This window comes from Salmo salar, chromosome 04 (assembly GCF_965601325.2).
Source record: "Salmo salar chromosome 04, fSalSal1, whole genome shotgun sequence".
Lineage (NCBI taxonomy): Eukaryota > Metazoa > Chordata > Actinopteri > Salmoniformes > Salmonidae > Salmo > Salmo salar.
The window spans coordinates 44637582-44649800 of NC_138294.1; the positions used below are offsets into that span (position 1 = coordinate 44637582).

The 12219-nt window shown below is 43.9% G+C and overlaps 1 long non-coding RNA gene across 1 annotated transcript; it reads left to right on the forward strand.

The window, feature by feature from the left end:
* Positions 1-1883: 1883 nt before the first annotated feature.
* LOC106603012 (uncharacterized) lies at positions 1884-11092 on the forward strand. The gene is made up of 4 exons (XR_001328344.3): positions 1884-2208; positions 8567-8666; positions 9306-9370; positions 9543-11092. It is a non-coding gene; the product is annotated as an uncharacterized LOC106603012 (long non-coding RNA).
* Positions 11093-12219: the final 1127 nt, after the last annotated feature.

The following is a 12219-nucleotide window of genomic DNA, read 5'->3' on the forward strand; positions in this document are numbered from 1 at the left end:
CTGACAAATCTATGGATATAGCAGCCAATAGCCTAATTTTGTCTGTTAAACAGGTAGGCCAACCTCTTATTTCTTATATAGGAAGAAATAGGCTCCAACACAAAGCCCTCTTGTTGGTTGAAATGAATTATTCCTTCTCGAATTTGCCTAGGCTCGTCTGCCTAGGCTACACAGTAATGAAATTATGCGCGCATCATTGGCTTTCCTGTCAGATCTTGGTCACGTTTTGAACCAAATAATTGATTAAAACACTGTTTTTCATTGAAGGTCTACAGTAGCCTCAGTAGCATGGTGTTGCACCGTGGTGCAGCCGGAGGACATCTAGCTTCTGTCCTTCTCTGGGTACATTGACTTCAATACAAAACCTGCAGAGATCATCCGTTCACCTACTCTGCATCTCACAAAGACACAGCAGTTAGAACCAAAAATTTCAAATTTGGACTCATCAGACCAAAGGACAGATTTTCACCGGTCTAATGACCATGAATACCTGATTCATGCAGTCTCCTCTGAACAGTTGATGTTGAGATGTGTCTGTTACTTGAACTCTTTGAAGCATTTATTTGGGCTGCAATCTGAGGTGCTGTTAACTCTAATGAACTTATCCTCTGCAGCAGAGGCAACTCTGGGTCTTCCTTTCCTGTGGGCTTCCTCATCAGAGCTAGTTTCATCATAGTGCTTGATGGTTTTTGTGACTGCACTTGAAGAAACTTTCAAAGTTCTTGACATTTTCCGGATTGACTGACCTTCATGTCTTAAAGAAATCATGGACTGTTGTTTCTCTTTGCTTATTTGAGCTGTTCTTGCCATAATATGTACTTGGTCTTTTACCAAATAGTGCTATCTTCTGTATACCACCCCTACCTTGTCACAACGCAACTGATTTCCTCAAATGCATTAAGAAGGAAATAAATTACACAAACGTACTTTTAACAAGGCACACCTGTTAATTGAAATGCATTCCAGGTGACTACCTCATGAAGCCGGTTGAGAGTGTGCAAAGCTGTCATCAAGGCAAAAGGTGGTTACTTGAAAGAATCTCAAATCTAAAATATTTTGATTTGTGTAACACTTATCTATCATCATCATAAGGGTTAGGCTTCAGGCTTAGGCTAGATTACTTATTACAATCAACAGCAGCAGGCTTAGCTATTATTTGTAGGAAACATATGACATTTCACAGATAAACAGACACCTAATGAGATACCTAGCTATTTAGTTATCTAGCTAATTATAGCTATGGGGATCATAGCTAGCTACATTTTACTGGTAAAATAGAGCAATCCTACAACAGCATTCTTTGGCTGGCTAGCTACATATCGAATCACTAGCCAGTTCGTTTTAGCCCAATGACAAATGCTCTTCAATTTTATGTTTTACAGCTTTCAAAGAAAACATTAACATAAAGACAAGAGAAGATCTAAATCAAGTAGGCTAGCTAGCTAACTACCGTGTCTCGTTTTGGCTAATTGTCTATTTGGCTTGTTATCAAAAGTTAATTTCACAGACTCATCAATACTTAAAACCAATTTCTGTGTTCTATTCATACGCTGTTCTAATAACCAATTTCTTTGTTCTTGCAAGTGGCTGACTGTACAAATCAAACCTATCAGGAGCTGCAATTTGGCAGGACGCCCAGATGTTGTTTTGAGAACGAACGACCGTGTTTTGAGAACAAACGAAAGATATCAGTTTCAAGGTTTCAGCTTAGAGAGAAGCCTCGTGAGGTGTTGGTCTATCACATGTTATGAAACAGTATTGGTCTGTCACATGAATGAAACAACATGGTAATGATTAATTCATTATGCTAAATCATGCAAATCCAACTTATCTGTGTATAGCCGTATATAAGACAACTGCTGGCACTACCCCAGGAGAGCTTCTGACAGACGTGTACTATGGTGCATTGAGTTGGTTGGAACCTCTCCAGCGCGCTGACAATAAACAATGATTCATTTAAGATTGACTTCGAGTGTCCCTGTGTAAGAATATTTCCACAACATTTGGCGTCACGAACCGAATTATTGATTCTGCCTGCGGAGCTTTCCAGTTGAGGTCTGCGAGGAAAACCGGTGGAGCATTTTATGAAGCATGAGGGAAATTCATGTCCGACCAATAGAGGATGAGGACCTGTCCAGATCCTTACTGTGAGCTGCCCAGGAGGAGACACATCATCCATGAACAATTGAGGGACGGCAACTGATTTCAGTAAGTCAATTTAAATGAATCCGTATAAAACGGGGAAAGAAAAGTAACACATAAAAAGGTACCCATAGTCTTATAGAGAGAAGACTATTCACTAGTTTTAAGAGAAGACTAGAGCGAGGGCAACCGTACCATGTAAAGCCCCGCTGACAGCTATCTATAGGTATTTAGAAGAAATGTCTATGTGGTATGCAGCCACAAAAAAATTACACAAGGAATTTTTGAGTACGGGGTGTGTCAAGAGGTGAGTGTAGCTGGTGCGTCGAAGTCAGGTGCAGGAGAGCAGAGATGAGTGGACAAAGCACTTTACTAAGGCAATCATTTGCACAGAACGAAACTGCGTCACAAAACAAATGCCCAACAAACCAGTGAGGCAGCACAAAGTACAAAAACACAAGTACAAAGTACAGGCTGCACCAAAGCACGGGTAATAAAATAAACCCGGCGCAAACCAGCCGGAAGCGTGCCAACCTCAACAATAAACAATTACACACAGACATGGGGGGGAACAGAGGGTTAAATACACGACATGTAATGAGGGAATGAATACCAGGTGTGTGGGAAAACAAGACAAAACAAATGGAAAATGAAAGGTGGATCGGCGATGGCTAGAAATCCGGGGACGTCAACCGCCCAACGCCGCCCAAACAAGGAGAGGGACCGACTTCGGCGGAAGTCGTGACAGTACCCCCCTTTGACGCGCGGCTCCAGCTGCGCGCCGACACCGGCCTCGGGGACGACCCGGAGGGCGAGGTGCAGGGCGATCCGGACGGAGACGGTGGAACTCCCGCAGCATTGAAGGGTCCAACACGTCCTCCACCGGAACCCAGCATCTCTCCTCCGGACCGTACCCCTCCCACTCCCACTCCACGAGGTACTGAAGGCCCCTCGCCCGACGCCTCGAGTCCAGTATGGAGCGAACGGAATACGCCAGGGCCCCCTCGATGTCCAGAGGGGGCGGAGGAACCTCCCGCACCTCAGACTCCTGGAGCAGGCCAGCCACCACCGGCCTGAGGAGAGACACATGGAACGAGGGGTTAATACGGTAATCGGGGGGAAGCTGTAACCTGTAATTAACCTCATTCAATCTCCTTAGGACTTTAACCTGTTGGGGCTAGGGGGCAGTATTTTCACGTCCGGATAAAAAACGTACCCGATTTAAACTGGTTACTACTCTTGCCCAGAAATGAGAATATGCATAATATTAGTAGATTTGGATAGAAAACACTCTAAAGTTTCTAAAACTGTTTGAATGGTGTCTGTGAGTATAACAGAACTCATATGGCAGGCTAAAACCTGAGAAGATTCCATGCAGGAAGTGCCCTGTCTGACAATTTGTTGTCCTTCTAGGTCATCTCTATCAAAAATACAGCATCTCTGCTGTAACGTGACATTTTCTAAGGCTTTCATTGGCTCTCAGAAGGCGCCAGAAAGTGGAATGAGAGCTCTGCAGTCTCTGGGCGAAAAACAGCAGGAGTTTTTGTGAGTGGTCAGGCAGGGAACACTGACACTGGAGCGCGTGTGCACGAGAGGACTCCATGTTTTTCTTTCTCTCTTTGAACGAATACAACGTTGCCCGGTTGGAATATTATCGCTATTTTACGAGAAAAATCGCATAAAATTGATTTTAAACAGCGTTTGACATGCTTCGAAGTACGGTAATGGAATATTTGGAAATTTTTTGTCACGAAATGCGCCCGCGCGTCACCCTTCGGATACTGACCTCAACGCACGAACAAAACGGAGCTATTTCGAACCAAAACAACATTTGTTGTTGAAGTAGTAGTCCTGGGAGTGCATTCTGACGAAGAACAGCAAAGGTAATCCAATTTTTCTTATAGTAAATCTGAGTTTGGTGAGGGCCAAACTTGGTGGGTGTCAAATTAGCTAGCCGTACTCAGAATATTGCAAAATGTGCTTTCGCCGAAAAGCTATTTTAAAATCTGACACCGCGATTGCATAAAGGAGTTCTGTATCTATAATTCTTAAAATAATTGTTATGTATTTTGTGAACGTTAATCGTGAGTAATTAAGTAAATTCACCGGAAGTTTGCGGTGGGTATGCTAGTTCTGAACATCACATGCTAATGTAAAAAGCTGTTTTTTGATATACATATGAACTTGATTGAACAAAACATCCATGTATTGTATAACATAATGTCCTAGGAGTGTCATCTGATGAAGATCATCAAAGGTTAGTGCTGCATTTAGCTGTGGTTTTGGTTTTTGTGACATATATGCATGCTTTGAAAATGGCTGTGTGATTATTTTTGGCAGGGTACTCTCCTGACATAATCTAATGTTTTGCTTTCGCTGTAAAGCCTTTTTGAAATCGACAGTGTGGTTAGATTAACGAGAGTCTTGTCTTTAAAATGGTGTAAAATAGTCATATGTTTGAGAAATTGAAGTTATAGCATTTATGAGGTATTTGTATTTCACGGCACACGATTCCACTGGCTGTTGACTAGGTGGGACGCAAATGTCCCACCTTGCCCAGGGAGGTTAAATGGCCCCACAAACCGCACCCCAGCTTCCAGCAGGGCAGGCGGAGGGGCAGGTTTCGGGTCGAGAGCCAGACCCGGTTCCCCGGTGCGAACACCGGGATCTCACTGTGGTGATGGTCACCGCTGGCTTTCTGGCACAGCACGGCCCGCTGAAGGTGAACATGAGCAGCGTAGGAAGGAGACGGACTGTTGGAAGAACAGGCATTTCTCAGCCTTGACGTACAGGTCATGCTCCAACAGTCGACCCAGCACCCTGCGTACCAGGGACACATGCTCGGCGCGTGCAGCGGAGTATATCAGAATGTCATCATTATACACCACTACACCCTGCCCTGGCAGGTCCCTGAAAATCTCATCTACAAAGGCTTGGAAGACTGATTAAGCATTCATCAACCCATACGGCATGAAGGAGGTACTCATAATGCCCTGAGGTTGTACTGAACGCCGTCTTCCACTCATCTCCCTCCCGGATATACACTAGGTTGTAAGCGCTCCTGAGATCTAGTTTGGTGAAGAAGCGCGCCCCGTGCATTGAATCAATCGCAGTGGTGATGTGGCGATAAGAGGTAGCGGGTAACTGTACCTCACAGTGATCTGATTTAGGCCTCAATAGTCAATACATGGGCGGAGACCTCCCTCCTTCTTCACAAAAAAGAAACTCGAGGAGGCGGGTGAAGTGGAGGACTGAATATACCCCTGACGCAGGGATTCGGAGACATATGTTTCCATAGCCACCGTCTCCGCCTGTGACAGGGGATACATGTGACTCCTGGGAAGTGCAGTGTCTACTAGGAGATTTATCGCACAATCCCCCTGTCGATGGGGTGGTAATTGAGTCCCCTTCTTTTTGGAGAAGGCGAGAGCCAAATCGGCATATTCGGGGGGAATGCGCACGGTGGAGACCTGATCTGGACTTTCCACCGTAGTAGCACCAACGGAAACTCCTAAACATCTCCCCGAGCATTCTCGCGACCACCCCGTGAGAGTCCTCCGTTGCCATGAAACAGTGGGGTCATGACAAGCTAATCAGGGTAGGCCTAGCACCACGGGAAACGCAGGAAAGTCAATGAAGAGACTGATTCTCTCCGTGAACCCCCCTGCGTCACCATGCCCAGAGGAGCGGTGGCCTCCCTAATCAACCCTGACCCTAATGGTCGATTGTCCAAGGCGTGAACTGGGAAGGGCATAGCCACTGGAACGATGGGGATCCCTAAACTATGGGCAAATGATCTGTTTATAAAATTCCACCCGCGCCTGAATCAACGAGCGCCTTATGCTGGGAATGCGGGGAAAACACAGGAAAACTGACAAACAAAAACACGTGTGCAACAGAGGGCTCTGGGTGAGAATGGTGCCTTCTCACCTGGGGTGACGGCAGAGTGCCCTGCCTGCTGCCTCGACCCCCAGAGGAACCAACCCGACACCGACCGGCACGAGACGGTACCTCCTCTGGTCTCCCTGAGCGCAGCACCTCCCAGCTCCATGAGCATCGGAGCGGTGGTGCTGGGGGATGGAACCGACAGACCCCTATCTGGACGTCTGTGGGTGGCCAGCAGGTTATCCAGCCGAATGTACAGGTCCACCAGCTGGTCGAAGGTGAGGGTGGTGTCCCTGCAGTCCAACTCTCGACGGACGTCCTTGCGCAAACTGCAGCGATAGTGGTCGATCAGGGCCCTGTTGTTCCATCCCGCGCCGGCGGCCAGGGTCCGAAAGTCCATAGCGAACTCCTGGGCGCTCCTCGTCCCCTGCCTCAGATGAAAGAGACATTCACCCGCCGCTCTACCCTCGGGCGGGTGGTCAAAGACTGCCCGGAAGTGGCGTGTGAAATCCTCGAAATGGTCCAACGCCGTATCTCTTTCTCCCCACTCCGGGTCCAACGCCGCCCGAACAAGGAGAGGGACCGACTTCGGCGGAAGTCGTGACAGGGTGTTATTTATGTGCATAGCAAGTAACAACAGAGAGATTCGTTAACGATACATGTGGGTAATGAGGAGATTACTGAGTGTGTTTGGGAATAGTACTAAGTGAATGTGGATGTGAAAGTTGAAATTGATTGGAATTTGGCTGATTGAAATTTGGATAACAAAAGCTGATTGAAATTTGGATTATAGATGGATTGAAATTATTACTAATAAGATTGAAATTTGGATGGAGATACTAAATTGAGAAAAATGTGGATAACAAAAGAAATGTGGTTAATAAGAGGTTTGAAATTGAGCTATTGAGTATTGAGTGAATGGGAGCTGTCAGGGGACTAACTTACGTGTGAAAGAGATGGATGAATGCAACAACCTGTTCTGTGTGAGCTGAGTTTTCCAGTTCTGTATGAGCTGATTAGCAACATTATCTAGGGTCTGTCCAACACCGCCATTGGATCTACAGGTAGAGGATAACGTGTCTCCGAAATCTCAGAGGATAACATGTCTCCGAGGATAGCATGTCTCGTTAGTAAGGAGGATAACATGTCTCGTTAACGTCGAGGATAACACGTCTCATTGGTAACGAGGATAACATGTCTCTGAGGACAACACGACTTTAGATGATATGAGGATAACATGTCTCATCAGTGGAGTTTGATGTATAACGTTATTATGAATGGAAAGAAGAGAACTATTTCCAAATATGCAGTTTAAATATAACTAGTGTAAATATCTAAACCCCTGTATGAATAGAACACTGGTGTAGATGAGGAATTTGGGATGTAACACAAGTGAATAATGGGTTACTAGAGAAAGTAACATAACATTTGTATAATGGGTTATTATGATGATCTGATGAAGTAAGAATAGAGAAATAATAATAATATACAACTAGCACACCGACATGTAGACGTGAGTGGTGACAAAGTATTCTGAGGAATGTTCAGAGTGGTCCTTTATGGATCATTTCTATGATAAGGTTACAACAATGTACAGGACTTGACTTACACTTAACCAATAAAAGATTTCCTCCACCCTGATAATGCCTTTTGCAATAAGCCCTGTTAAATAGAACCAATTCATTTTGAACATGATTTTCTGTTGACTAAACATAAAAGGCTACAATTTATTGTAATCCCGATGGATTTTTTTTTAATATCCCAAATGATGAAGTTCTAAACCAATTCGTGAGTAGACAAAATGAATACTGCATCTGTTTCCCTGTTATCTCAGGTGCCAGACTTATTATGGACTGAGTGCGACATCTACTGGGGACTGAGACAGTGCAACCCAGTTAATATATATTGATCCCTCCAAAGCATTACATATCAATCTTAAAATAACAGACATTTTAATAAATATTGAAGTAGAAACTGAATATCCAACAGATTGGTAATAAAAATATAGTGTAACTTTTTGAAGGTATACTAAAATGAGAACAATGCCTTCCAATATGGAGAAAGTTATCATGTTTGTTATGTTTTGTTTTAACCCTTGCAATAGGGGAAAAAGCAAAATGTGGTTTGAAAGTGATCTGTGTGTATAAGCAGTAGTGATGAGATATTCCTATTGGAACCAGCAGGGTTTTAGTAGAAGGAAATGGATTATGGAGACTAGTGAAAGTAAGTAAATGAAGTAAATAATGGTCATTAGCAATCTAATAATGGAATATTTGAGTAATTTGAAGGAGTAAGACAGAGGGATTGCGGGACACCATAGCATCTGATATGACTGAGTATAAATGTGTCTGAAGCATATTTCTGTATACGCATGGGTTTATTAAGACTTCCTGCCCAAGATGCAGTAAACTCGATTAAATTAAGAATTTTTAGTACTGATTAAAGTGTAGCATAGTGAAAACTAAGTACATGTTTAGTTTCTTTCTTCCAGGACTGATGGAATGTCCGCTAACAAGTATTTTTTTTAATGTTTATCAAGGATTCTGTATATCTCCCTTTGAAGGGGCTTCCTGAGGCAGGTGCCTTGGGAGAGCAGTAAAAAGTGCCGGATCCAGCTGTTAAGGGACCTCAAAAATTAAGTAAGGCCTGGCCATTTTGTTTCTGTTTACCCTATGATTTTTGCCACACACATGCCAGCACCCACACACAACCCACCTGTTAAGTAATATTTGTTAGTGGTTAATACTCTGTTTGATTTAGAAGTGTGGTTTTCTTTTTTTGGGGGGGGGGGGGGGGATTTTCACGGGCTAGAAAGAATGCTGTACACAAATGAAATTATCTATTGTCAGAGTTTTGGTTGCACACATGTAAATTGTCTTGATTAGAAGAAATGTACTGAATAACCCAATGTAAACCTGATACACAAAATGTTTGAAATATCTTTAAATAATGTCTGAGGTACAGGAAAACAAACACTCACTTAATAGGGCTGACTGACCTCTGACCTCTGTTCTGACTTCCTGGTGAGGCCTGATCACCCTTACTAGGAAGATAGGAGACATTGTTTTTTATGGGCTATGTAAAAACAAATAATTAAGAAGAAGTTTATAATTTATCAATAGTCGTTTGTGTGATTCAGACCACGAGAAGGACAGAGGGAGAGAGCTGTCTCTAGTCTACTTTACCATTACCTTATGGGATGCAATTATTTCTTTATGGAGTTATCAAGAGATAATACAATTTTATTGATTCTAATTTATTTATATTTGATTTAACAGGCAGTGTTGTTGTTTTTTTGGACGTGTGTCCAAAGGGGGAATTACCAGTCCCCTGGGGCCCTTTGGTAAATATGCAAATTGTTTTTTTTTCACATGCCTGCCTGGATGACAGTCACCATGGATGACAGTCATTCTAAATTAATAGACATTTTCCCCCACCTCAAGTGATATATGTGTATTGCTGTTGTTGTTTTCTTTTCTTTGTTTTTGTCCTGCTTCAATAACAAATCTCACCAGATTGGGTTTGCTGGATGGTCGGGATTTCTCCCTGAGGATTAGCCCTCTAACTCCCTGACCTGTAACTCTGCAGTGAGATCGCCAAGATGATAGGGGAGTATAAGCCAATTTGGGAGGGAAATGGTTTCAACTGTGTGTTGTTATTCTCTAAGACATTTGTCTTAGAAGTCTGGATTTCCTGAGTTACAAATGCCCTAAACCAAACTGTTGTTCTGGTCTGTACTCTATCGAGGTAATGGCGGAGATGGTGTCTAGATGCATGGAAGATAATTCGGCCGATGAACAGTGTGATCCTCAACACCCCCTCTAACCGGCTGAAATTGGTGAAAATGGCGTTCAGTATGGTCCTTCACCACTTCTACCGTGAGACCTGAGTCCAAGCCAGCAACCTGTACACATCAGTCGACGCTATCAACTGCCTTTTCTCTCATGTTTTTTCTCTCAGGAGCGACATGGGGTGATGTGGGGTGAGCATGGAGAGAGATCCAGTCCAAACTTCTCTCATGCTGCTGGTGTACTGGTAGGATAATGGACAAAGGCCTAATGGACTGTAAAGGACAGTGGCGGCTCAGGTGAGAGACATTATCAAGGGCCATCCACTTTGAACATGTGCCATTAAAAGGACAAACTGAAACACTATCTGAAGAAGAACATGAAGAAACGGCAGGAAAGGAAGAATGAGTGCCCGTAATTGATTTAGGCTTGTCGAAAATTGTTTATTTGGGGTATTGGGTTGATTGTGGAGGTTTGCACACTGCAAAATGTTGTAATTTAGACTAACAATGCATTGAAATACCAATCTGTCATTACCACAAGTGATGAGAAAAGTGAGGGTCTTAAATTAAAGTGACAGATCCAACGTGAAGCACTAAATTTGGGTTGGATAATGTATCAATAATTTTGATTATGATTTGGAAAGGCAAAACTTCTAGAGACAGAGCTGTGCCCTAAAAATGAGGAGAGACACTAGATTGTTACAAGGTTAGCCCAAGCTACAATCTCATTCTTAGCAAGGTTGGTGTGAAACTGTTATAACGTGATCTCTCTCTCTTCCCTGTGAAATGTTATTAACATACTGTAAGGCGATGTGCCTCTCTGGCTGATAAGATTTCAGCAGCTATCTTGCTTTCTACTCCTCCAGAGGATGGTGAAGAGGATGGTGAAACAGTTAGATGCCAACTCTGGATGAGCCCCCATTTCCTCCGGGTTATTTTCCTTTTAGCAAGTTGAGAGTAAGGTCATCTAAACCCTTAACCTGTTTACATTATGTTGAACACTGAGCTGATGAGCAAGTTAAACAACTGGGTTTTATGTTTTGACTAGGTGGATGTCCCAGGGACAGTTAGTGAAAACATAGGTCAATGCAACCCAAGTGTGGAAAGAAATATGGAAACAATGGTTAACATCAAGATATTTATTCACCTCTGAATCTACAGATCCGTTGTGTATTTTTGATACTCACTCCCATTAATAAAGTATAACCTTTATTATGATTATAGTAATACCATACTAAGTGGATTGTACAACCCAGAATAAAGGGTTTGAAATGATGAAGTGTCTGTTTTGTACTTGTGTTGATTTCCCTTACTTTAATAGAGTATAGAATATTTTGATATAGAAGCTAGAATTGAATGGTTATCACACATAGTGATAAGAGGATGGAATGTAATGGGAATATTAATGTTTGCTTTTCTTATAACCAATTTCTGTGTTCTATTCATGTGCTGTTCTAATAACAATTTTCTATGTTCTTGCAAGTGGCTGACTACAAATAGCACCTATCAGTACCTGCAATTTGGCAGTACGACCAAACGTTGTTTTGAGAACAAACGACCGTGTTTTGAGAACAAATGAAAGATATCTCAGTTTCAAGGTCTCAGCTTAGAGTGGAGAAGCCTCGTGAGGTATTGGTCTGTCTGTAACGGTTGTCTTCATGAATGGACCAAGGCGCAGCAGGTATGTGAATACTCATGGTTATTTTATTACCAAAAAAAGAGTAAAGCATCCACTTGAAAAAAACAATGACGGTGACAACAGTAGCAGTTTTACAGGCTATACACGCAGTGTAAAAACAACTACCCACAAACCCAAGTGACAAACATACTCCTACATATATGACTCCCAATCAGGAACAACGATCCCCAGCTGTTCCTGATTAGGAGCCACAAGACCAACACAGAACACAAGACTGCCACGTCCTGACCCCAAAACTACAACAACAGCTCCATCTGCTGGTCAGGACGTGACAGTACCCCCCCCTCAAGGTGCAGACCCCGGAATGCACCTAACAATGAAAAAACACCAACAAACAAAAATCCCCAACAAAACCCATAAACAATAACCCCTAAACAATAAGGGAGGGAAGGGAGGGTGGCTGCCGTCAACGACGGCACTGTGCTACACCCTCCCTCCCCAACCCACCTATCCTGGAGGTGGCTCCGGTGCAGGACGTGGACCCTGCTCCACCCTCGGCGTCGCCCACTTTGGTGGAGCCGATAGCTGCACCAGGCAGACGGACCCCTCGAGCCGGGCCGGAGGACAGGAGGGCCCCTCGGGCTGGGCCGGGGGGCAGGAGGGCCCCTCGGGCTGGGCCGGGGGGCAGGAGGGCCCCTCGGGCTGGGCCGGGGGGCAGGAGGGCCCCTCGGGCTGGGCCGGGGAGCAGGAGGACCCCTCGGGC